Source organism: Tachypleus tridentatus, chromosome 13, assembly GCF_004210375.1.
Source record: "Tachypleus tridentatus isolate NWPU-2018 chromosome 13, ASM421037v1, whole genome shotgun sequence".
NCBI lineage: Eukaryota > Metazoa > Arthropoda > Merostomata > Xiphosura > Limulidae > Tachypleus > Tachypleus tridentatus.
In genome coordinates, this window is record NC_134837.1 from 216,037,977 (window position 1) to 216,058,916 (window position 20,940).

Consider the following 20,940-nt stretch of genomic DNA (forward strand, 5'->3'; position numbering starts at 1 on the left):
ACACTTAGTTAGCCATTTATAAACTAAAATATCCATAACACCTTTTCACATACATTCTTGCCAAAGGCTACACTGTACCAGAAATAAAATGCTTACAATAGTTCATAGAAAAATAAATGTTTCCTGGAAAGCCAAATATACCTATCACTCTTCGATTATACCACCACACCCATTTTGTCCCTGAGGAAGAAAGGTCAACCTTTCAAAAGTGCTTGTGTTACAGGATTTCTATTTCAAAAATAATACCATAATAGTTAGTAGTCTTTTACAATAAGATACTTTTTTGGTAAGTCAATCTTGAAGATAATACTTCTTGAATACAGTCAGATTATTAAACTAAACAGGTATTAAATTTATGATACAACAAAATGTTTTGTTACCAACTAAAATATCAGAAAGCTCACAAATAAGTCTGTTTTTAATATTTATACATTATGAGTGTCAGTATCAGTGTCTTTAAATAGATGAATGTGTTTCATGGTAACCACAAGTTTCACCACATGTTAAGTGTAACATCACTGATATGTTTTGAGAGAACAAACCAAATGCATCACCTTTTACAGTTACAAATTTATATATGATCTGTACATGACTGACTCTCAAGTTTATTTAAGGGGCTGTTAAAGTTTTCAAATGGCAAAAATGTATTTTCTGTGTGTTTAATGCTTAAAAACAACATTAAATAGAAGTCTTGTGTAACTTAGACACTTTCCATCCAAATGGCACAGTAAACACGTTCGAAAATCTTGATTTTCTGTAGATTAGCATGTATATGACCTTACTATGTTAGTGGGGGGGTTTCTTCTTAAAAATGCTTAATAAGTTTACAATTTTTGCAAATTAGTTTTGTTCAAGAACAAATCAGGATTTAAACATCCACAGTTTGTATTTATTACCACCAGTTGAGAGTACTTGTCAAAAAGCAAAAATTATACAAAGGACAACATTAAATAATGTTCCTCTTCCCTTTTTTTATTAGTAAATCTCTAATAATCTCATTAGATAATAATTGTGTACCATACTTTGTGGAAAATAATAACTGATTCCTTGAACTGGTCAATTACACTCAACCCATTAGTACCACACCTTTTACAACCTATACAAGAAAAAAACAAAAAAGGCATATGCTTACTCCTTAACTGTTTTTCAACCACTGCATTATTCTAACGTAGTAGCATTTTTAATTTTTTCAAATTAATTTTCAAATTACCCTTAATTTCACATGACAGCCTTCATATTTTTAACAGTTGCCATTTTTAGTTAATCAATTTATTTATCTTCATTATTTTATCAAAATAAACAAACTAGAACATTATTTAATAAAGATTTGCAACATCACAATATTTTGCAATTTTCTACCATATTCACTAAATAGTAAACTTGTACAATTTGATGACAGTTTTTTTATTTGGTGAACATATTAAAAAGTATGTTTACAAACACTACAGCTTAATAAAATCATAATTTGTCTATTAAAAAGTAAAAGCACCAATTATAAACAAAGCATCAACAAAATAACTTTATTATGCTTTAAGCAATCTCAAGTTATGCAATCTCTTTGCTGCATACAATATATATTTCAGTGTATAAGTATATTATTAAACCTGATGATGAGAAACACTATACATTCATTATCATGTTAAACTTTTAATTAGCTTTGTTATCCATTCAACCCATCTTTAAACTATATAAGCTTACTTACTTTATGCCAAGTTATCATATATTTTCTATTTGAAGAATATTTCTATAGCTTTCAAATATATATAATTTTACACACAATACATTCAGAATCCACAACAAAGGAAACAGAAAAGAAACTTTACAAAGCTAAAAAAAACAAAACACACCTATATTTTAACTTTATCAACACATGATAGTCTAACTCTATGCTATATCCAAGCATATTTGAACTATATTAACAACTGAAAGCAAGAATAGTTTCTCTTTCTTTCTTTTATGAAGAGGGGGTCCTAATTAGACTTCTACAAGTTTAATTGATAAGTGTACATCACATTCATTGTTGTTTTTTTATTTATACCTATGCTTTACAAGTAACTAGTGAAAAAATAATTAGAAAGTCTATTATAATTAGCTTATATAGGTTGTAATGAACAATTTAAAATTTATATCTTTATTTCTACTAATGTGATCAATTAAAAATAATTAAAAATTAAATTAAAATTAAAAAAACTGGAAACATTAATTTCAAGTAGTTTATTATTTTTACGACAACTGATTTAATTATAATTTTGATTGATTGCTAAAATAATCATCACAAACACTAATTTTGATTGGTTAATTATTTTGTATGATATAAATTGTTTTATTGTACACTAATTGATGTAATCATTGCTCCTACGTAAATAATTATATTGGTTAAATGACTCAGTTCTTCTGTAAGCAGATGCGTGTTAACATCACATTAGCAAAGAAATCACAAGCTTTACTAATGAAGAAAATTCCAGTTAAAATGAAAAACATTATATAACATAAATGAAGTAAACATTTTTAGGTTTAGACGAGTTTATTCAACTTTTTAGTGTTTTTAGTGGTTTTCAATGCCCACGGTGAGGACATAAAATATTGTGCACCTTTTTTTAAAAAACAAACAAATGTACAAAGTAGTTTATGGTTATTATATTCAACAATTTTTAAATCTACATAATTCTTAAAAAGTAATGTTAAAAATACTGTCAAAAATTATATAAAATCAAGAGTTTTCACTACAATTAACATTTAAAAGATAAACATAATGATCGGAAATCTTCTGTTGCAAAACTGTGTTGTTTTTGTCCAATTGTGAAAGTAACGCTTTTCCTAACAAGATTTTCTGTTACACATAATCATAATTAAAGGAAAATATACAGCAGCAATTTATACTTTGCAAAATGACAATTTGTATTCAGGTATCGTATATTCTAAACATATTAAATACTATATAATATTTGTAAATTATATCACGAAAGATGCACCAAAACAAATCTTTCACTTGTTAACTGTAAAGTACGCAACTTGTGCCTCTTTACGTTTCAAAAACTGTAACTCTTTATGCAAAACGTTTTATTTTGAAATAAAAGCACTAAAACCTTCACTAGATTGTTGATACACCAATATAGTAAGATACGAATAACTAGAAAAACATTTTTAAACTCACAAACTTTGTAATTTAGCAGTATAATTTTATGTTCTAAACTGAATAAAAATAACAAATGAAAGGCTAGTTCATTTGTTAAAACGCACTAAAAGAGTTTGTTTTGGAATTTCGCACAAAGCTACTCGAGGGCTATCTGTGCTAGCCTTCCCTAATTTAGCAGTGTAAGATTAGAGGAAAGGCAGCTAGTCATCACCACCCACCGCCAACTCTTGGGCTACTCTTTTACCAACGAAAAGTGGGATTGACCGTAACATTATAACGCCCCCACGGTTGGGAGGGAGAGCATGTTTTGGCGCGACTCGGGCGCGAACCCGCGACCCTCAGATTACGCCTTAATGCGCTAGGCCATGCCAAGCCCACTAAAAGAGAAAATATAAAGGTAGTTACTTCGTTGTGTGACATAGCCCATAGTTTAAATTACACAGACAACAGATTAAGAACTCTAGACATGTTCCTTCATGTGTATTATAATTTAAGTAAATTTCGTGAACCCCTTTGAAACTATTTTATTTTTTATGATTCTTCATAGCTAAAGTATGGTCCAAGATTAGGCGTACGTTCGTTTGAAGCTTCGGTTTACACAATTTATTTCGACCATGGTTTTACCAGTACAGGCATCATGGAGTTTAGTTGAGTTTAGAGATGGTAAACGCTAAGGTTCGTATTTCGATATGTATAAATCAAACAATAACATTTATTATCTCGTTAAAAATGATTGTCAGGAAAGTTTTCATATCCATTATTTTTCACACGATAACTTTGTTTTTTATTTATTGCTTTACTTTGAAACCAATGACGCGCATATGAGAGTGCGTGGGTAAATTCAAGACCCTGCGTTCCTGCTCTTATGCTCCAAAGTGTCCATTTTTCCTCTTTCATAAAAAATATGTCAAGAACCATGAAAATGTAACCAATTCTATGGTTTTTTAGCTCGAGTTATTAAAATAAAAATAAAATAGAATATTTCATCTTAAAATCAGTGGAACAAAAACTTGTATACTTTACAGCAAATACGCTATTAATTGTTGTTTTAGGTCTTTAGATCACTAAAGACAATAACTAGACAAATTGAATAGAAATAAAAGAAGCTCTATTTGCCTCTTATGAAATTTTAGCCGAGAGGCAACTCACAATCCCCATAGTTTCTGTTAACAGACACTCAAACAAAAAATAGATTGCATTTTGATATTTGAAAAGTAATATTTTGTCAGTAAACTCCTACCCTTTTAATATCGATAATATATTACCGTTTGTAACAATAACAGTTCTTTATGGTTGACTTTTTTAATCACATCAGAAAGTCTTATCGTTTCATTGTTATGATATAAGAAGAATGGCCTATAGTTTCATTGTGATGATCCAAGAGGAATGGCTTATTGTTTCATTGTGATGATTCAAGAGGAATGGCTTATCGTTTCATTGTTATGATACAAGAAGAATGACTTATCGTTTCACTGTTATCATACAATAAGATTGACTTATAGTTTTATTGTTATAATATAATAAGAAATGGTTTATCTTTTCACTGTTATCATACAATAAGAATGGCTTACAGTTTCATTGTTATGATACAATAAGGATGGCTTATATTTTCACTCTTATCATAAAATAAGACTGTTCTTTTAAAACCTTTTAAAAACACATCGCGTCTACTTTCTTATAAAGCCATAGACATTTCACGTAACTATTTCATTTCTACATTGTCACTATAACTGTGTTATTTCAAGTTTTTACTTGATACTTCTCTATTATGAATAATATTGGGTTGAGGAATAATTCGTGAGCGTTTTTTCAAGTTAACAAAATATATTCATAAATGAAACGCTTTCGCAAAATATTTCATGTCATTTGGTAGATAATTTTTTGCTCTAATAGATGGTGTGTTTGATTTTCATATGTCTTTAATTTTTGCTTTCATTTTCAGCTCATTAAATAGAATGTCAAGTGGACAAAATCGAGCATTTTCGACACCATCTGCTTTTCGCATTTAATTTCTTGCAATTTCTTTTAAAACAATGCATACTATATACCTAGGTATTACATGAAATAAAGTATCATAATAAATGTTTTGGATGTAATGTGTTCATGCATTGAAGTATTGCATAGTCTTGCATGTAATGCTTGAATGAAATTATTTAAAAATGCTCACGAATTATTCCTCAACCTAATATTAACAAAGAAACTAGTTAACAACAATATTTTGATCAAAGTAGTTTTAAAAAGCGAAATTTTCTGTTGTTTTTATTTGTAAAAAAGAGACAAAACTTTATAATGCTCTATAACATACTATCTTGTATGAGATCAGCTTTTTTATCTCATTAAAAAAACTCAAAAACACTTTCCTACCTGTAGATGGAAGTTCTTTTCCGTCTTTGTTTATTAGTGTTTATGGTAACATCTCTGTTAACATTTCGTTTATGGGCACTTTTCTCACACAAGAACGAACGAACAAGTAATCGATGTGGACCGTGACAATAAAGGCGGTTGTAGGTGTACACGCGAGGTAGACCTATCGACAGAGTTTCTGATATTTTGTCATCATGTTCGTTTGGAAACTGCATACACTAGTAATGATGTTTTGGTCAGTCAAATTACTGATATAGATTCTTGTAGAAACCTGGAGAATTACCAACACTATTCAGGTCCTAATATATTGTCCCAACAAGTAATAGGACGTGACATAAAATAAATCCAAACAAGAACTTGGAAAGTAACTGGGGTAAACAGAGAACAAAAAACTAAAGGGGCTCTTATTAGAGTGCATACCTCCGCCATGCAGCCTTATTCATATTTGGCCCTGAAAAAATACGAAAATCTCTCTGAATGTCATTCTCGATGGAGTCTGACAATGAAAAATAATATTCTGAATGTGTCTACCAAGTTTCATCAAAATTCGATTATTTTTGACTGAATTATAAAACACAAATAGTGTAAAAAAATTATTCCGCGTGTTAACACATAGGGATTTTTTAAATTTTAGTGACCTTATTGTGATCTTGGTCTTTAACCTTGACCTTCCAAAGACAACTCACTTCTTAGTTTGATCATAGTCCCAAGGCAAACAACTTTCGTTCAAATCTATTTAGCTGTTTTGAGAAATCTTGTTGCGAAATACACACGCACACACAGGGATGAAAATATAACATCTGTCAACTCACGTGGCGGAGGTAAAAAAATATGGAAGTGGCACCTGTAGATGTGAGAAAGAGATAGTATTCATTTGTGTTCATTATACATTCAAAAAATGAAAAACAGTTAAACAAAATACTACTACAAATGAAAAAACCAACACAATATCAGAGAACATTTATTCTTACCTACGAAAGACCGACTCACGCATACCACAACTATACGGCAACCCCAAACCTCACAAACCTGATTGTCCACTACAACCCGTAATGTCGATCTACAAATCATTTAACTACAACCTCGGTAAATATATAGTGTGGGCGTTTTCTAAATATGCAACATCAGCCGGCTCCTTTTTCAAAGACTCTTTTAACGTTAAATCTATTCTTAATCAACTAAATCATAAAGCATTAATGGGCCAGTTTTGATGTAATCTCCCTCTTCACAGAAGTCCTAACGACTAAAGCCTGCAAGATAGCTTAAGAACGTTATATTCGAGACCCAAACAGATTGATACACATCCGTAGCAACCATTTAGCAACCATTGTAGAACCCACCACCACCAAAACTAAATTTATGTTCAATAACTAAAACTACCTACGAATAAATGGCCTAAGTATAGGGAATTCCGTGTCACCTGTTCTAGCCAACATTTTTATGACACAGATTGAATCTCAAGGAATCGATTCAGCCTTACACCCACCACTATACTGGTACAGATATGTTGATGATACAATTACTGGATTCACATCTAAAGAACACACACTTGGTTTTTTCAATCACGTTAACTCTATACACCCCAAAATTAAGTCCACCTGTGAATAGGAAAAATACTAACCAAACAGCATTTCTTAACCTCAAAATTACTAAAACTGATACACAATTCTAAACAGAAATTCACAGAAATATCACCTATACTAGATTATACATTTCCTGGGACTCAGCACAAGAAACGAAACCAAAACTCAACATTTTAAGAAACCAATTAGACACAGCCACAAAACTATGCTCACCTGGTAAAATTAACAATGAAATCAACAAAATAAAACAACACTTCATCAACATCAACAAATTTCCTCAAAAAACCGTGGAAAAACTTGTACATACACACATTAAGATCAACAACAAATAAACAATAATAAATTCAAAGAAACAGCAAACCATAAAACCTTACACTGCTGCATACCATATATTCCCAATATTAGCGAAAAAGTAACCAACATTTGAAAAAAAAAACGTACAGTAGAACACAACATTCCAGTAAACGCTCATTTTTTCCAAAAACCAGGTACAAAACTAAAGTCCGTACTATGTAAAACTACACTGACAAACACAACACTAACATACACCCTTGTTCAAATTAATTGAAACAAGACGGAAAATTACGATTTTTTCATTTTTTTGCGTTTTATTTCTGAGAATCAAAAATTACTCACAAATTAATATATAATATGACTACCTTTATTTTTCAGAAGATCATTAATCTGCTTTGGCATCGAGACTACGAGTTGACTGCAATCTTTACTAATTTTTAGATCGCGGTACCACACCTCAATTAGCTTATCTTTCGTAGTACAGTCTTTTCCCCGAAGTCTTTCTTTACAAATTGCCCAAAGGTTTTCAATAGGATTTAAGTCCAGAGAGTTTCCAGGCCATTCCAACACCTTTATTCGCGTCGTAGTCATAAAATTCTTCACAAGTTTCGATGTGGCACAGAGCCAGATCTTGCTGAAAAATGCCAGATCCAACTGGAAATCTCTTCTTCAATTCTGGAACGACTCTTCTCTGCAAAACTTCGGTGTACTGTGGTCCTCGCATTATACCTTCTACGATATGTAAGCCTCCGACGCCATAGTAGCTGAAAAAGCCCCAAAACATCTTTTACGAACTGATTTATGTGAGATTCTCGAAGTTTCTCACCTGGAGATCTGCGAACATGCAGACTTCTTTGACCCTACGAAGAAATGAGTCTCGTCACTGAATAACACCTTCCTCCATTGTTCTTGCGTCCAGTTCTTTCAGACCCCACTGATACCGTTTTTTCTTCATTGAGTTGGTAAGAAGTTGTTTTTTGACTGGTATCCTTGTCCTTCTAACGCAATTTGGATGACGTAATATTCCTCAAAATTTCGTCATATATCCCAAAAATAGATCGACCGTACTGCAAAACACAGCTAATGACGCCGTCTGTGTGAAAAAATGACTATTAAAGGAAATCAGCGGGTCCAGCAAGCCTACACCGGCCGCCATGTGAAAATATTGTAAAATGACCATTGGTTTCAATTAATTTGCACAAGGGTGTAATCTATAAAATACAATGCAACAACTTCCACGACTTTTATATTGTAGAAACAAGTAGAAAAAATGAAACTAGATTTAAAGAACACAAAAATACACCTTCACACGTTTTTGAACACTGCAAATAAACACAACATAACCATAGAAAACACCCAGATATTAAGTAGGAAAACAAACATAAACAAACGCAAAATCAAAAAAGCTTATATAGCAACTAAAACCAAGATCAAACCAATATAAAGGAACACCTTTATACCTATACTAATTAATAACCTAACATCCAACTGTAACTCCCCTATAATCCTGTATCCGTTTATACTCTCGTCTCTAAGACATATGTCCGTCAGTGGTCACATTCAAACTCTCTCTTTCTTAATCTGAAGATGACCTAGGAAGGTCGAAACTTTGTTCTCTCCTTATCAGTAAAAGTGTTAATACCCATACTAGCCGTTCTGAGATATATTTTTATTTCAATGGGGTTTGTCGTCATCAGGGAAACTCCAGTATTTTCTCCTACTGAACACATTTAAGGAGGTCAAATACTCATGAAATTATCATAGTTAGTAATATAAAAACGTATGAATTTCGTACAAAATACTTCGAGAATTATTCCTAATTTAGAGTATGGGAAAGGCAGCTATCCAAGACCGCTCAAAGCCAATTCTTGACTATCCCTCATCAACGAATAATAGAATTGAACGTCATATTATAGTTGAACGAGCAAGAATGTTTGTAAACGGGATACCAGCACACAGATCCTAAATTGAATACGTAGAAAGTCATTATATTAACACTATTTAACAATGAAAAAGTATACAGGTGGTTTTATCTTTTAAAATTATACAACTTTCAAGAAAAAAACAGCTGGTTAATAGTATTATCAGGTTATTAGCCAGCTACTAATATGTTAAATCAGAATGCCCTGTATTGAATACATAAGCTGTATATTGGGTTAACTAATGTTAAGTAACTTTGTTTTGTAGCCTATGCAACTATTTGCTTTTCTAATAGTTTCGCAAACCTTTTTATTACAGTTTCAGATCTTTGCATTTTGTGTTCTTCAAGTTTAGACACTGTGTGATATGTTACACTTTAGTCTACTGTGAAACCATTCTACTTGTTTGTGTTCTCTCCGAAAATAATGTGTAGTAGTGTAACCTTGTATACCACATTTGTCATTTCCTGTTTTACCCTGCTGCATTACACTTATGTTTCTACTTTACCAATTTGGATTTTTATCTCTTTCCTTTTCCTTTATCATCAATTCACTGGAAATTACTTACGTTTTTTTAGTCTGTTGCTTAGTATATGCCTAAATATTTTAACAAGTTCACCTGTTTACTGAGTCTCTGTGCGTATTTTCTTTATTTCTGTTTTAGGCGCGTATTTTCTAAATAGTTTGTCTTTTTATAATAACTTATAATAAACCTGTTACCTCTCCCAAATGTACTAATTTTATGATGTTATCTAATCTATTGGCTTCATGGTTATTAATTAGGGTGATTTTATATTTATCAATTTTATGATGTTATCTGAATGTTGGTATGTAGTATTAGGATGTTCTTACAACAACCGATATCAGACATTGTTTGTACACTAACGTGGTATCAGTTTGTAACTATATACATTTAAATCCTGGTTAATCTTGTGTGAGGGCTTCTACCTACCATATCCTCATTATTTAGACGTTGCCCGATTTTATCATTCAGATTTCATTTGGCCTTATTAGCAATCTCGTAAGTGGATGTTAATCCTTTCAACAAGAGTTCATATTTCATTTCCTTTCTAGGGTTTTGAGACTTTCTTTTGTTCTCGTGACAAACAGTTTTAACATGAAAGATAACTTAGCTCCAGAATGATGCTTTTTAATTGACATTGGGATCTGGTCATGCTTTCTAAATAAACTTCTAACTTTATGTTTTATAGAGCTGCAACATATAGCATTGAAGGTCGATACTAACAATATAACAAAGAAAGTTTAATTTGAGTTAGGTAAAGTTTCTTTAACTTAAATGTTAGTAATCAACTCATTTCTCGAAAATCGTGACTTAATGATAAAACAAAACACGAACATTAGGAAACATTTATTAAACGTTTTGGAATCCTCACACTTCCATCATAAATAATATAGAGGTGCACAAGATATTTGTAATTATAACATAAGTATATATAAATACTTACTAAACAATAGCCCCCTCGTGTCTCAGCGGTATGTCTGCGGACTTACAGCGCTAAAATCCGGGTTTCGATACCTGTGGTGGGCTATGCACAGATAGCCCATTGTGAAGCTTGGTGTTTAATTCAAAACAAACTAAACTATATAAATATGAGTCGAGAAAATGTCGCACAACTGACATAGTTATGTTTCTTTGTTTTGGAATTTCGCACAAAGCTACACGAGAGCTATCTCCGTTAGCCATTCCAAATTAGCAATGTAAGACTAGATGGAAAGCAGTTAGTCATCACCATCCACTGCCAACTCTTGGGCTACTCTTTTACCAACAAATAGTGGAATTGACTGTCACATTATAATGCCCCAGAGATGAAAGAAGAGCATCTTTGGTATAACAGGGATTCGAACCCGCGACCCTCGGATTATGAGTCAGGTGCCTTAACCACCTGGCCATGCCAGGGCACGTATTATTTAGAAACGGAAGGACAGTTTTATGTATAATGTTTCTTTTATGTGAAGTTCGATATATTTGGCTGTTGAGAGAATTTTAAAGTTGGAGAGAGAAATCAGACGTCTTCTTTCTGTATTATGCTGATAGATATCGAATTCCAGTTTTTGTGTACCTGTCTATGAATTCATATGTTCGTACTTAAATGTGATATTTGGTTTCACCGATAGAGGAGACCTTACAGTCCCTATACGTGAAGGCGACATCTAAACAATGAGCAGGCGGTCAACGATCTTTGTTGCGAAAAATGTTTTTTAGTTATGTTTGTTTATTTTGTATATCCAAACTACTGATGACAGACCTTGGATGATTCCGAAACGTTTAATAAATGTTCTATTATAACGTTTGTGTTTTACCTGATTATAAACTTAAATGTTGTTTCCTTTATGAATGTAGTATTTAAAAAAATATCTTCTGCACTAGCCGTCCCTAATTTAGCAGTGTAAGACTAGAGGACAGACAGCTAGTCATCACCATCCATCGTCAACTCTTGGGCTACTCTTTTACCAAAGAATAGTGGGATAGAACGTAACATTATAACGCCCCCACGGCTGGGAGAGCGAGCATGTTTGGTGCGACCGGGATTCGAACCGCCTTCAATAACATTAGCTCATTTGTTTGAGTATAGTAAAGAATCGTACTTTGAAATCATATCCATTATTGATACACCTTCATAGAAAACTATAAAGTTATTAGTTTACATATTTTTTTTTTTGCGTAATTAAGTTAAAATATAAAACTCAATTAAACATTTTTGCTGAACATAAAGTAAAGGTCAATGCCATGGTGCTGCCAGCCTGTCACGGTGCCATCCACTATTTATTTGTGAAGTTAATTCTTGAAATCCAGGAAATCTGAACATACACTGTCCATGATATTTGAATACAGGTTATAGACACTATACATGTATTTTGCCCTCTCCTGAGTGACACTATATTTTATATGTTGATGACAGGACTGTAGGCCTATTTTGCTGGGCCTGATAACTTTAAGTTATATATTATATATATAGGCTTATATATTTATTTATGATTTAAAAAATAAGACAAACACCTCAGTGTGCCATTCTGAAATTTACCAAAAAAGATGGTCTCAGAATGCATAATTCAGGATTTTGTTTTATGTTTTTATTAACAAATTTCCCGGGCGGGCATGCCCCATGATCCCCCTAGCATGGCTTCGTGCCTGCATCAAGCACTCAAACTAAAAAATACAAACCCCAATGGCCATTTTTGGATACGTCCCTGGAGCTAAATAACATACCAACTAATCGACAATTTCAGAAACGTTTTGAATTTCCGTAGGTAAAATTTTAATTACTACCCAGTAGTATCAGAAGTTTGTTTGTTTTTTTTTTAATTTTGCGCAAAGCTACATGAGGGCTATCTAGTACACTACGTAGATCAATGTGATTTTGGTCTAAAACCAAAGTAAACAAAAACTATATAATGTTATAGAAGGTGGGAGGTTGTCTAAACCCTCTTACGATGTTTTATAGTGTCATACAGCTGTGTCACGAACAGTGTTTACGTAATATAAATCAAAGCATTTGTGGCCTGTTTGTTTGTTTGTTTTTTAATTTCGCTCAAAGCTACACGAGGGCTATCTGCGCTAGTTGTCCCTAATTTAGCAGTGTAAGAGTAGAGGGAAGGCAGCTAGTTATCCCACCCACCGCCAACACTTGGGCTACTCTTTTACCAACGAATAGTGGGATTGATCGTTACATTATACGCCCCGTGGATGAAAGAAAGAGCATGTTTGGTAATGAAAAATTGAACCAAGCGACCCGCAAATTGAGAATCAACCTTCTTAACTACTTTAGAATGCGTTGTTGGAACTGCAACTTTTGTTGCGATAACTATGGTATACAACCGTATGTAAATGAGTTTATCGCGATATATAAACAGCGAACAGTAATTTCATGTTTAATTGTAATTTTGTCATGTGGTAGAAAATAAAAGTTTAAAGTCATTGTCACGGTTAGTAGCTCATAAGATAACTTTGTCCCATAAACCAGGTAGCAACCTTCATATACAAATAATTAACTGCTAATTACTGACTAGGTTTTATCTTAAGCTTCGCCTACAAATCTTATACTAGCTTTAGTGAAGTACTGAGAAGGGTAATTTCTATATAGGTACTGGTCGAGATTCTGGATGTTCATATTTAGAAATATTGGGCATTATTTACTTCAATGGAATTTCACTCATTATGATGTAACAAATATTTTTGTTATTATATATTGTATTTGAAAGGGCCTCAATAAAGATATTTACCTTAAAACCTCCACATTCTTTAATATGGCCCTGTTATCTGATTACAACTTACAAGAATATAAACGAGTAATTAATACAATATTAATTTCCATAGTCTCTACATCTGACTTTTAACTCTTGTCTTTCACAATTTCCGAAGAGAAACATCATTTACAGTATCCCCTGTGAATACAATTAATGCAAATTTAAACTTATTGAAGATACAGAAACCCCAAAAATGATAGAACTTAGAAACATTATAAACACTCAAAAAAAGTTTAGGATCGTTTTACCAGTAATATCCCCATCGTTTCAAAAAGTAATCTATACGATACAATGTAATGATGTTACACCAAGAGGTTATAATGTCTGGCATAGCCAGGTGGTTAAGAAACTCAACTCGCAATTCGAGGATCGCGGATTCGAATCCCGGTGGCACCAAACAAGCTCGTCTTTTCAGCCATGAGGGCGTTATAACGTGACGGTCAATTCTACTATGCGTTGGTAAAAGAGGAGCTCAAGAGTTGGCGGTGGGTGGTGATGAATATCTGTCTTCCCTTGAATCTTACCCTGCTAAATTAGGGAAGGTTATCAAAGATAACCCTCATGTAACTTTGCGTAAAATTCAGAAACAAAATGTTGCAGCATTTTTTATTGAAAGATCCAGATTAATCTGTAGAGATAAAAGGTTTTTATTCATACATTTGTACACTTTAGAAATGTTCGGTGGTTACATTTCCACTTTTAAACTTAAATAACTTTAAGGGTAACTGCCTTTTCCCGTATAGGCGCAGGCAGCAAAAGGCAGTAGGAGGAGAGACGTTGCAGGTATAAGTTCTCAACTCCATATCATTTTTTACTTTTCCATGATGATCAGCTTGTTTAGCTTCAGGTGCTCTGAATATTGCTTGATATTTTAAATCTTCTTAATGTTTTTGCGAACTACAATCTTTAACACGTTACGTTTATGGATATCTAATAAAAATGGGAATAAATGCATTAAATGCTTATATAGTTGTAACACATACATAGCTTCATTATTGAGGACCTCAATAAATCCGCAAAGGATCATTCTGTTGGACTATCTGTTGGAAAAGGAGTGTTAACCATAATACCAAACTATGTGCATCTACATAAAATCTCGGAAGCTTTTAGTAAATTAAACAAGTCTAAAGAGTATTTTTGTATTTCTAGATACAGATGTGGCAAATGACTGAGGGAAATCATAAGGTGATATTTATGTGAATAATAAAAATAGTTTTGTCCACTTTACAATGTGCATTACCTCCGCAATATACTAAACGCAACACTTGCCCAAACACGGACCTGACCAGAACTTCTCAATAATCTTAATAAACAATACGTCATAAATATGAATTGTATTTAAAATACTGGAATCAGAATAAAAGAATACACCTAATTCACCCCACAGTGGCTCAGCGGTATATCTGCGGACTTACAACGTTAAAATCCGGGTTTCAATACCCGCGGTGGGCAGAGCACAGATAGCCCATTATGTAGCTTTGCGCTTAATTCAGAACACCAACAACTGCACCTAATTCAAAACACATACATGGATGAAATTAATATAAATATTATAAAAACCATCTCAACCAATAGGATTTTTATTCATTCACCCGAGAATTCTTGAACCTAGTGGTTTTTCTAACATCATCATTTACGTATATACATGTATTTATTCAAGAATATATTTCAATATCAATAACAATATATGATAATGAATAGCAATAATTCGTTACGTTACTTTCTGTTTTAGTGAAACTACTGTCAGGATATCTATTAACTAAAGAGAATACACCTCATGTGATCATAAATTTACATAATATTCTGATGCATTAATAGCATATGTATGTCATCGCTTGGGAAGGTTTCATGCTAGTATGAGGCATTAGATTCACATCAGCTATACCATATTTGTAACGTGAGTAAAGTGACAGACAAACATCTTAACAGACAAAACTTCTAACTCAAACTGTAGAAAATGATTGTCGAGATATTATTGTGCTTTGATATAAAATAATTTCATTTATATTATTTCTAATCCAGTTTTTTTAGCTTCGAATTCTATTTATTAGCTAAACATTTATTTATTTCCAATATTTCTCTCTATCTTTTTATTATAAATTGGATCTTTCTAATACTCATTCAGATATCCACTTTACCTGAAAATATCGCACATTTAGTTAGTTAGTTAGTTATCACCATTAGATTCCATCAAGGAACATAGGTAAATCCTATATTTAATATAGGATTAAAATATATTAGTATTTTATGTTTTTTTCGCTAAAAATCCGCTAAAAAACAAATGCGGATTCTTCAACAGGTATTTAAGTGAGTAGGTTGTTAGCCCACTGCACCGAGCCGTCCCTAATTTAGTAGTGTAAGACTAGAGGGAAGGCAGCTAGTCATCACCACCCACCGCCAACTCTTGGACTACTCTTTTACCAACGAATAATGGGATTGACCGTCACATTATAACGCCCTCACGGCTGGGAGGTCGAGCATGTTTGGCGCGACGCGGGCGCGAACCCGCGATCCTCGGATTAGGAGGCGCACGCCTTACGCGCTTGGCCATGCCAGGCCATATCACACATTTACAATCCTATAATTACAACTCACGATAATCCACGCGACTAATTCACAAACAATGAAGTTCGTTATCATCTACATGTTGTTGTTTCACTATTGTCTTTTGTAAGATCCAATGGAAAAGAAAAACACAATTTACAGCATCCATCCCCTGTGAATACGATGAATGGAAATTTAAGTATGTTGAAGAGAAAGAAACATACAAACAAAACAAAAAATATAATTCAGAAGCGTCACAAATATACAGAACAGTGTAATATCGTTCTATCTGCAATAGACCCTTGTACCAAAGAGGTAGTTTCCTACTGAGTCTTCGGATTTACAATGCTAAAATCAGGGGTTCGATTTATCTCAGTGGACACAGCAAATTGCCAAATGTGGCTTTGCTATAAGAAAATACACACACACCGAAGAAGTAATCTATTTGATGCAATGTAAGAACATTGCAACAAAAGGATTTACATAAGAAAGAAAGGTTTGACTGAGCTCCATTTAAAAGAACCCTCTCCTTTCTTCCATCAAGCCATTCTTCTATTCAATTAGTTAACTTATACCCCAACGCCTATAGATTTAAGTGTTTCCTTTACAAGCCTTTAATGCGGCACTTTATCAAATGATTTCTGAAACTCCAGATATACAAAATTTACACCCTTACCTTCGTGCACATGTGCAATCACATTTTTAAAGTTGTCAAAAGAGATTTCTAAGGCAAGATCTATCCTTAGTGAATCCATGTTGACTATCCGATAAAATTGTAAACTTTGTTTCTTGACTTTATCAGACTTTCCAAATGTTTACTACAAATTATATAAGACGAATAGGCATATAGTTACTGGGAAAACCTCTGTTACCTCTCTTGAAGAGGGAGTGATATTAGCTAATTTCCAAGCTGTTGATTCTTGTCCACAATTCAAGGACTTGAAAAGAATTGCAGCAAATGGTTTGCATATCCAATCCTTGACCTTCTTTAAAACCATCGGGCAAATATTAATTGGCCCAAGAGCCTTATCATCCTTTAATCATCTCAGTTTTATTCTAAAAAGTTCAGAATGTATGCAATTGTTCTGTTCATCTATATTTTCATGTATTAATTTCTCAAGATGAGAAATACTGCTTAAGTTCTCATCAGTAAAATCTGAAGAAAAAGCAGAATTTGATACCAGTAGTGAGCAGAGCATTGTGAACATTGTGTAGTTTTGCGCCTAATTATAAACAAACATTGTGTAAGGAATATACTTAATTTGAATTTTTTTTCTTTAAACATTCTCCTCTTTTGTTCAGTGTCTGTAAATAACTCGGCTATCCAATTAACAATATATAATCATTGTTGCGTCCTTCGAATTTTGCTTTATAGAAATTTGGGACCAAAATATCATTATTATTGATTCCTATATGCAGTTAAACATCAAATATAATACGGCAATGACCACTTGTATCTAGGTGTTCCCCAATTTTTAACCTCTCATACATAGCTGTATTAGAAATTAACAATAAATATAACCAGGATTATCTGTAGTAGTCCGTTGACCAATTGGTGAACAAAGCTATCTTGAATAGTTTACAGAAAACATTTTTCCTCATGATTTGCTCTAACAATTCTCAATCAGTATGTCTGAAAATAAAATCATCCACAATTATGGCTTCATTAATAGCTAAAATCGTGAATTCACTGTAAATTTTCCTCACTAGTTTCAGCAGTTGCATATAGTGGTATGTAAAAATTACTACTATCAGTTCTTTTTCCTTCATATCCACAGAAGTCTACATGTATTTCATCTCTTTACTATTATTCTTAATATTCTCAAGTTTTACACGATGTAATTCACATATGGAGCCACTCATTCCTCTCTTTTTACTGTCTGTTCCTATTAAAGAACCTATAACCATGTATTTCAAATATATTTTATCATCAAAATCATCTGATGTTTCAACTATTCCCATTATATCAAAATCTATTCCTAACAGTGCCCTAAAGTCTGTTTTACTTTTTATACTTCTAGCATTACAACAGTAACAATTAAGCCTATTTTTATACCTACTTTTGTACTGATTTTCAGTGCTAATCTTTAATCTATGTCTCAATTTTGCTTCATTTAGGTTATCTTTCCTTACAGCCCAGTTAACAGTCCTTGCAAGTATGCCAGACGTCATTCTTCTTAAGTGTAAACCATCCATTCTTAAAGTTTACTTCTTCCACTAAACTGATCCCGCAAGTCTAACCAGCTAATCTACTTATTCTTACGTATTAATTTTAGCCTAGGATTTAGCCCTAGGAACGCCCTCAAACTTTCATTTCCACAAGTAATTCTTAGCAGTATTCCACATCAACTCCTTGTATGTATTAATTAGCTCTTCTGACTTACTCTTCCCTATATCATTGGCCCCTATATGTAAAACAAAAACTGTATCGATGTCAGACCCCTTCATTATATATCTTACTCTGCTAGTCATGTCTTCCACCAGTGTTCCAGGATAGCATAATCTAACTACTTTCTTATACATACCATTCTATTCACATTCCATTTTAAAGAATCACCTATAACCCCTTTAAGTTCATAACCCGCATACTTCTCTGTTTCTTTTAATTTCCACCCTCCAATAGTTCCTCATCCACATAAGCCAAGAGCTAAATCTGAGTGTCATTGTTAATCTTAGCTAATTTGTCTCTTGCTGTCATTTCCCACAGTTTATACTTATTTTTATTTATTTCTTCAACTGTAGTTAGGGTAGCCTCCAACTTTTCTTCAAACCTGCAAACTTTATACATAAATCGAACATCCTCACTAGTGGCTTACTTAAAATAGTCCAAAGTTTCAAAATAAAACAAATTCATTGCACCTATCACACTTAACATATAGGGAACGCTTAACCCCCGAGCTAGTCTTAACCATTTTATTACTTGTAGCAAAAGTGTAGAAAATTTTGAGTTTTTCAGACCTTCTGATTCTTTATTGTCTGAGAGTTCAAGTTCCTATATTGATGATTCTATTGACCCCAACTATGTGTAAAACTATATGTACAATTACTAATATTCACACAGCTATTCCCAGCTGATTCAGCTACTCATGCACATCCAAACACTACTGATGAATTATGTACACCATCAATTTCAGGTTTCGAGTGTGTGTGTGTGTGTGTGTGTGTTTTTTTTCTTATAGCAAAGCCACATCGGCGTATCTGCTAAATTCACCGAGAGTTCAGGTTTCGAAAACAGAATCGGGATTTGTAAAAAATATTGGCTTGTGGTTAGGCAAGCCAAGTGTTCAAATAAACATTTACTTGGTAAAATTGACTTTGAAATATTGAAGAACAAAAACAACTTATCCAAGACAACAAATAGATCAGTAACAGTTGTATAAAAATGGAAAGACTATAAAGATAAATTGGTTTTGTTATTCTTATAATGGAAAGTTGTACCGTTTTCAATACAAAGTAATGAATTTTGGCAGACTGTCATTTGCTTAAAGTGGATATGACGATTGGAAGAACGCAAGCAAGAATATTAAAACTCACGAAAGATCAAGAATTCATGCAAATGCTATTATCAAGGCTAGTATACTAGTGTCTGAAAATAACAGAATCAACAAGGAACTGGTAAAACAACTTCAAGAACTAAAAAGTTATTGAGCGAATGTCATGAAACGAGTTGTTCGTGTTATTATTTTCCTCGACCCTCGGATTACGAGTCGAACGCCTTAACACGCTTGGCCATGCCGGGCCAGAGTACCCTAAAGCCAGTGTAAGATTCGTAGGCGAAACATAGGATAAAATCCAGTTAGTAGTTAGCATTTAGTTATTTGCATATAAAGGATATTAACTCATTTGTCGAACTAAACTATCTTATAAGCGACTAACCATGACAACGACTTTATACTTTTATTTTCTGTCACACAATTGAATATGAAATTACGATTTGCTGTTTACAAATTACGACAGACTCATTTACAGTCTACAGTCTACACTATTCGTATCTACAGTCATCGTGACAAAAGTTTCAGTATCACCATCGCCTTCTGAAAGGTGGCCTAGTAGTTAAGGCAGTCAACTCGCAATTTATGGGTCGTTGGCTGGATTTTCCATCACTAAACATGCTTTTCTTTCATCCTGGGAGCGTTATATTGTGACAGTCAATCCCACTATTCTCTAATAAAAGAGTATCCCAAAAGCTGGCAGGGGGTGGTGTTGGCTAGCTTTCCTAAAAAGCTTGAACACTACTACTCTAGTGAATAAAAATAAAACACAAAAATGTGAACAGTAGAGTAAAACTAGGTCTCTGCATTACTCTTATGGTGAATTATGGTGGAACATATTTAGCGCATAAAGCTTTCAGGTACCTCTGCATGAAATTCAAACCAAACCAAACCTTCTAAATGCTATAGTATCACCAAAGGAAAAATACTGTGCTAAAATTAATCAACGAAAGTGATATGGTATTTCGTTAAATAACTTTAGAGAAAATTGAACTGAAGGATGTAGGAATATATATAAATATAATAATACGGTACTATAAGAAGTCGATAGTGAGTGTTCATTAACGTTTTAAAAATTTTCTTACATCTTTAAATTCGGCTGAAAAAATACAATATTTGTTTTAGACAGTTTTGAAAGGTTATTTACTTGAAACATTTAAAAGGGTATTTCAAATTTCTGTTGTTCACATTTGCAAAAATAATAATTAAATCGAATTTAGACGTAACTCTACTGATACTGCAAGATACTAATTAAATTTTTAGCTAGGGAAACTCAAAACGTGTCTGAAATTGTCGATTAGTTGGTATATGTTTTAGCTCAGTAATAACTTCTCTCTCTCGTT

At 32.9% G+C, this 20,940-nt stretch overlaps 1 long non-coding RNA gene across 3 annotated transcripts in view; it reads right to left on the reverse strand.

Annotated features, from left to right (window-relative positions):
• LOC143238222 (uncharacterized) overlaps positions 1-6,534 on the reverse strand; it is a 45,373-nt gene extending 38,839 nt beyond the window's left edge. For all 3 annotated transcript variants that reach the window (XR_013020466.1, XR_013020465.1, XR_013020467.1), the window contains exons 1-2: positions 6,472-6,534; positions 5,501-6,344 (exon numbers count right to left, since the gene is read on the reverse strand). This is a non-coding gene — a long non-coding RNA (uncharacterized LOC143238222). The remainder of the gene's footprint in view (positions 1-5,500; positions 6,345-6,471) is intronic.
• Between the last annotated feature and the right edge of the window lie 14,406 nt (positions 6,535-20,940).